We start from the raw sequence: 6,000 nt of genomic DNA on the forward strand, positions 1-6,000 counted from the left end.
CTGTAAGAAGTATTATAGTATAATGAGAAATGAACTTATGCCATTCATAATATTTCCACAAACCTTAAATTTCCATAGTTCTACCTTCATTGTCATAATTTGTTACCTCAACTTGTTTCCTATTGTCCCATATGAACAAGACACGTATGTGGACAACCAGACGATGATGATGATAAATAATGCTCCTATGAATATTCATGCCCACATCTTAGAGGTAATTTACTAGCACTGTAATGTCAGAAACATAGATTAGGTGTGAGTTTCACTACAGGAAAACATGATTATACATCCTGTTTTTCCATTGGTGACATCTAGTTATATTTCCTTTCCATCACTCAGTCCAACTGCATTTGATTTTTATAAAGTGTGAATCTAATTCTCTCCTCCAAATTTTTCATCACCACTCCATTAGATATGTCTGATTAGTCTTGATCTTGTATAATGAGTTAGTAATTGTGCAGTGAAGTTTTAAGTCTCTCCTATGGGGCCACCATAAATACATAGGTGCTCCTCTCAGGGTTTCTGCAAACTTTGTCTCCTCAAATGCTGCATCTTCTTTTTCAATGGTACAGCGTTCGTCCAATATTGATCACTCTTTCACAAGCAGTGAAATCACATGCTCACACTTGGTCAAAGCCTCCATTGTCTTGGTTTCATAAGTCAAGTCATCCACCTGCAGCATGCCTCGCAGACCCCCAAGCAAGAGTCTAGTGTGCCCATGGACCCAGGAACCTCCTCCAAGTAACAAAAGTAGTACCAGTCTTGAGGGATAAAAGGGTAGTCCTCCTGCATGGCACCCTGGTTGTCATCAGTGATAACTGGAAAATGTCTGGGCAGCAAGTCCTTCTTGATCTTCATGTGAACCACATGTCTTTGGCCACAGAAGTGAATCTTGTAGGAGAGCTGGTCTCAGACCCCAGCTCCACCTAGCCTGTGGGACACCTTCCTGGGAATTCACAATTGCAGAGGAAGTGAAACGCCATTTGGGTAGGGCATGGGAACAACTGACCTGGGACAGGAGTAGCCAGAGGAGGGGCAGCCAGAGAGGCCCTGTCTGGTGGGCTTTGGCCCAGTCAGGCCCCATGAGCAAGGGAACCTGTGACCATAGAAAGTGAAGGCAAGACTAAAGTTGCAGTATCATGTTTTCTAGCAAGAGGACAGCAAAGAGAGGCTGGATGTTTGGCACTCCAAGAGCCAGAGTGAGGGGGGGTAGCTATTATATAACAATGGTGCATTCTTTGGGGGAAACTGTGCTCAGTGATGTAGGGAGCCTGGGCTGAAAGGTCTCATGGACTCTTAGAGAAGACTCAGGGGAAGGCTAAGTGGATTTGGGGGTAATTTTAAGACACTTGGTGGCTTTTTTCCTCAAGCCTAGAACATAATAGGTCAAGATGATATTAAAATGGAGAATGGTAAGGACAGTGGAAGTTTTTCCGTATAAAAATTTGGAGGAGAGAATTAGATTCAGACTTTATAAAGATCAAATGCAGCTGGACTGAGTGATGGAAAGGAAATGTAACTAGATGTAACCAATAAAAAAACCAGGATGTATAATCATGGTTTCCTGTAGAGTGAAACTCATACCTAGTCTATGTTTCTAAGATTGCAGTGCTAGGAAATTACCCCTAAGATGTGGGCATGAATATTCATAGAGGCATAATGCATGAATTTTCCCCATCAAATGGGAACAACCAGTACTCAGCAGACCAATGGATAAACAAAAATGTATATTTGTTCCATGGAATATTCTCAGTAATTCAGAAGAAACTCCTGATATGTGATAGAACATGGATTGAAAGATGAGACAGAGGGCCAGAGAACCAGGACACAGGGTTTATTAGAAGAGAAGACTCCTGCCGGGCTACCTTCCAAAGGGAGAAAGAGCACATGTGCAGGGGTGAAGGAGCCTTTTAAGAGGAGGAAAGGGAAGGGATGGGGATTAGGGTACTTGGCACACGCTGATTGTTGGATTCAAATAAGGCACATGATTAGGGACTTAGGAATCAGGGGCTTAGGGTATTTGGCAGGTGCTGATTGCTGGTTCAATATGCAGTCCATATACAGTGCCTGGTTAGGTGTTCATGAATGTTTGGGCTGCAGGTAGAGTTCACTTAATTCTGTGTCCATCAATTGGTGGAAGGGAGGATCTATCATGGATGTGTCTCACAGATATGATAACGGTGTGATGATGGCAGAAAAACATGAGACCAAAGCAACTTAACATATTATTTAAATTTTATGAGGTTCTAGAACACATGTGTCAAACACAAGGCCCGCGGACCAAATCCGTCCCGCCAGGCCTTGCAATGTGGCCCGCACCGCGCTGTCATCACTGCACTCCGTTGCGTTTCCATCACAATGACAGTCTATGACTGTTCAGTAAACCATTCGGCCCGTGATTTAGGCTGGATTTTAGATTTTGGCCCCTTCTCTGATTGAGTTCAACACCCCTATTCTAGAACATTCCAAAACCAGTTCTGGAAATAGAATTTAAATCAGTAGTTTCCTGACTTGGGAATGAAGGAGTGAACTTTCTAGTAATGGAAAACTTGTGGATCTTGACTGGAGTGTGCTTCATTAGTGTCCCTCTCAAATTCACACATTGAAATTGTAAGTGTGTCTGGGTTTTGTGAAATGTGAGTAAAATTAAATTTAAATTGTATCAGAAAAGAAGAAAAGACTAACAAATGAAGCAGTACTTGTCTCCATCATATCCAACTCAAATCACCAATGGAGCCCCTAAAAAAAACCATACTGATTCTAAAGAATGACTGTAAATTACATCAAGCTCTACACAGCAGAATATCTTATTGTAGCTGCTACGTCAGATGTTCTGTCATTGCTAGAGCAAACTAAGCTGGCCTCAAGTGCATGACATGCAGTCATGGATTTATTCATAGTGCTAATTGCTGTTATGATCTGAAAAAGAGTATCATAAATGACCAGGCTCCATGTGGCAATGATAACTGTCATTATTAATAGCTTTGCCAGCAAAGGCCACATTAATTCCTTCCCCTTACTTTTGTCTTATAATTTTGCACTTTCTTGGTCTGCCAAAGCCCTAGATATAGGATTTAAAATTTTAAGGCTAACCCTGAGCACTTCTGCCCTTGCTTCAACTGGGAAAAGTCCAGCTATAATGAATCTGTCTTGGATATCTGGCCCAATTAGAAATCACTTTTAAGGAATACACATGGTAGGCCTTCCCATGACAAAGCCACCTTTTAGAAGTTATGGCGTACATCCTGAATTTTCAATGCTATGTAGATGTGCAAACTAAACCCACCCTGTGATTAAAATCTTATTTCACCATTCTCGAGAGAGCATGATAACCAAAGACAAAATCACACACTATCTAATTTATCATAGAAGAAATTAAACAGCCCCAGGGAAACAAAAGGTCCTTAACAAATGTAAGATAGATTAGTAAGTAATGAACCAAAATTGAAAAATTGGGGGAGGAACGTGGTGGGGTGTTGAGAGGGAAAATCTTGCTGTGTCCACAATTAACATGCTCTAGTCAATAGGCTGCTGATACTGAAACAGATTTGCTCCCCTCCTTGGAATGGAGTCTGGTTTCAACTAATTCCCATGGATCTACAAGAAATATACCAGACTTCTTATCCAAGATAGCTGCTCAGGTAAACACCTAACCACAGCAGCACACAACAATTTCAATGGAATACAACTAAAATGTAGAGTGGACATTGCCCAGAGCTACAGGTAGTCGACTGACTGAAAATTCTACTACAAGAAGGAAAGAGAAAACCAGAAGGAAAATCAGAGGAGCTGAAAGATCCTAAGGTACAGAGACATGCTGCGCGCACGCACGCGTGCGTGGAGAGGACGCAGCTGGAGAGGAGGAGAAGACTGGGTGCCTTCCTGGTGTTCTCTAGCAGGAAGGAAATAAAAACCCCAGCCTGGGCTGAACCCCAGAATCGCCAGCGCTGAGCCTTGGTTATGGGCCAGACCCTGGGGACCCAGGCTCGGGCAGGGGGAGACGGGGCTGTGAGGCGGAATCCCAGGGAAGCGGCGAAAAGCAGAGCCCCCAGAGTCGAGCACATTGCGCGCAGAGGACGGAATGTTGACTCTGATGCTGGATTGCCCTGGAGGGAAGAAACAAAACCTCCGGCGGTGCTGAGCCCCACTCCCGACTGCTCTGAACCCCAGTTCTAGGCCAATCCCTGGGGACCCAGGCTCAAGCAGAGGGAGACGGGGCTGTGAGGTAGAGCCCTGGGGGAGCGGCTAAAAGCGAGCCCCTGGAGTCGCGCACATTGCGCACAGAGGACAGTCTGTTGACTCTGATGCTAGACTCCCCTAGCGGAAAGGAGAAAAAAAGCTCCAGATTGGAGGAACGCGATCAGGAGCAGGAGCCCCTGCCGGAGACCGGCCAGCCAGGCGCCAGCAAAGAGTCGGGCGATGGGGCCCCCAGGGGGTGGGGGTGCCCCTGGGCCTTCGATTGCTGAGCAAGGGCCACAGATCCAAGGCCGGGGGCTGCTTCCTGGGGGCGTCGACCCCTGAAACAGGCTGAAGCCGCACAGGAGCCCCCGGAGAACAAAGGGGTGCCACAGGCCAACCTGCTGAGCTTCCAGGACAAGGAGGAAGAAACCGAAGAAGCTTTCAATGTGAAGAAATCAAGTGAGAGCAAAAGATAGTAAAATTACTTAAGAAAGAATATAAAGAAGATCTTGAAAAACCGAAGACTAAGTCAGAACTCAACTCAGCAGCCAACACTGCAACATAAATGCATTTAAAAAAAAAAAAAAAAAAAAAAAAAGGCCAGAATGTTGGAACGGCGGTGACCAGGCCTTGAGTGGCCAGGCACAAGGCAGTGGCAGCTGGGACCGGAGCAGCAACAGCCAGACGCCAGAGCAGCAGCAGTCAGAACCAGAATAGCAACGGCCAGGCCTGGAGCAGCCAGACCTAGGGCAGTGGCACCCAGGCCTGAGGCGGAGGCGGCCAAGCCCAGGGTGGCCAGTCCAGGAACACCCAGGCCCGGAGTGGCCGGGCCCAGAGAAGCCGGGCCCAGAGTAGCTGGGTCGGGAGCAGCTAGACCCAGAACATCAGCAGCCAAACCCGAAGCATCCAGGCCGGGAGCTTCCAGTCTCGCAGCGGCCGGACCCGGGGCAGCCGAGCCCAGAGCAGCCGGGTTGAGAGCAGCTAGGCACAGAGCAGCAGCAACCATGCTTGGAGCAGCCAGGTCAGGAGAGGCCAGGCATGGAGCGGCCGGGCCCGGAGCAGCTGGGCCCAGAGCAACCGGGTCGGGTGTGGCAAAGCCCGGAGCAGCAGCAGCCACGCCCAGAGCGGCAAGGTGGGGAGCGGCAGTGGCCAGAACCGGAGCAGCTGGTTGTGGAACGGACCAGAGCAACAGAGGCCAGGCCTTGCGCAGCCAGGCCCGGAACAGCTCGCTCCTCGCCTGCCTCCGCCCCAAGCCTGTCTCTCAGACATGGCTGGAAACTTTTGGGGCAATTTGAGGGTCTGCTGAATCAAGTGAGGAAGGCTTAGATCTGGATGTGTTGAGTTAGGATAGTGCTGGGGTGTTGATCTGTGAGTGCCTTGTGTGGGGCCTGGATGAGGTTGGTTGATCTATTTGGAAATGTCTTTTGTGTGAAGTGTATCCCTGGGCATGTGGAGGTATTATTGATTTGAGAAAATGCTAAGTAACTGATTTACTATCTGAAAAATTTAAAGTTCTGAAAGTTTAAGGTCTCTTGCCAAAAAGAGGTTTTAAAGCTAACACCTTAATTTTAACGGAGAAAGGGAATGACAAGCCCTTCCCACCCAAAACAGATAATCCAATTTCGACCAGCAGCTATCTTTAAACACTGTGTCCATTTTCGCTTGAATGGCTACACCTTTTGATAGCCTAAGGGCAAGTTTACATGTAAACAAGTTTGCTCTTAATTCCCAAGGCAGAAAAAAAAACAAGGTTTAAAACTATTAGATTTTAAAATTTATTCTTAGAAGTGTAAAAGTTATTAAAAAACAAAACACAAAAAA

The sequence above is a fragment of the Pipistrellus kuhlii genome, unplaced genomic scaffold (genome assembly GCF_014108245.1).
Source record: "Pipistrellus kuhlii isolate mPipKuh1 unplaced genomic scaffold, mPipKuh1.p scaffold_m20_p_1, whole genome shotgun sequence".
Taxonomy (NCBI): domain Eukaryota; kingdom Metazoa; phylum Chordata; class Mammalia; order Chiroptera; family Vespertilionidae; genus Pipistrellus; species Pipistrellus kuhlii.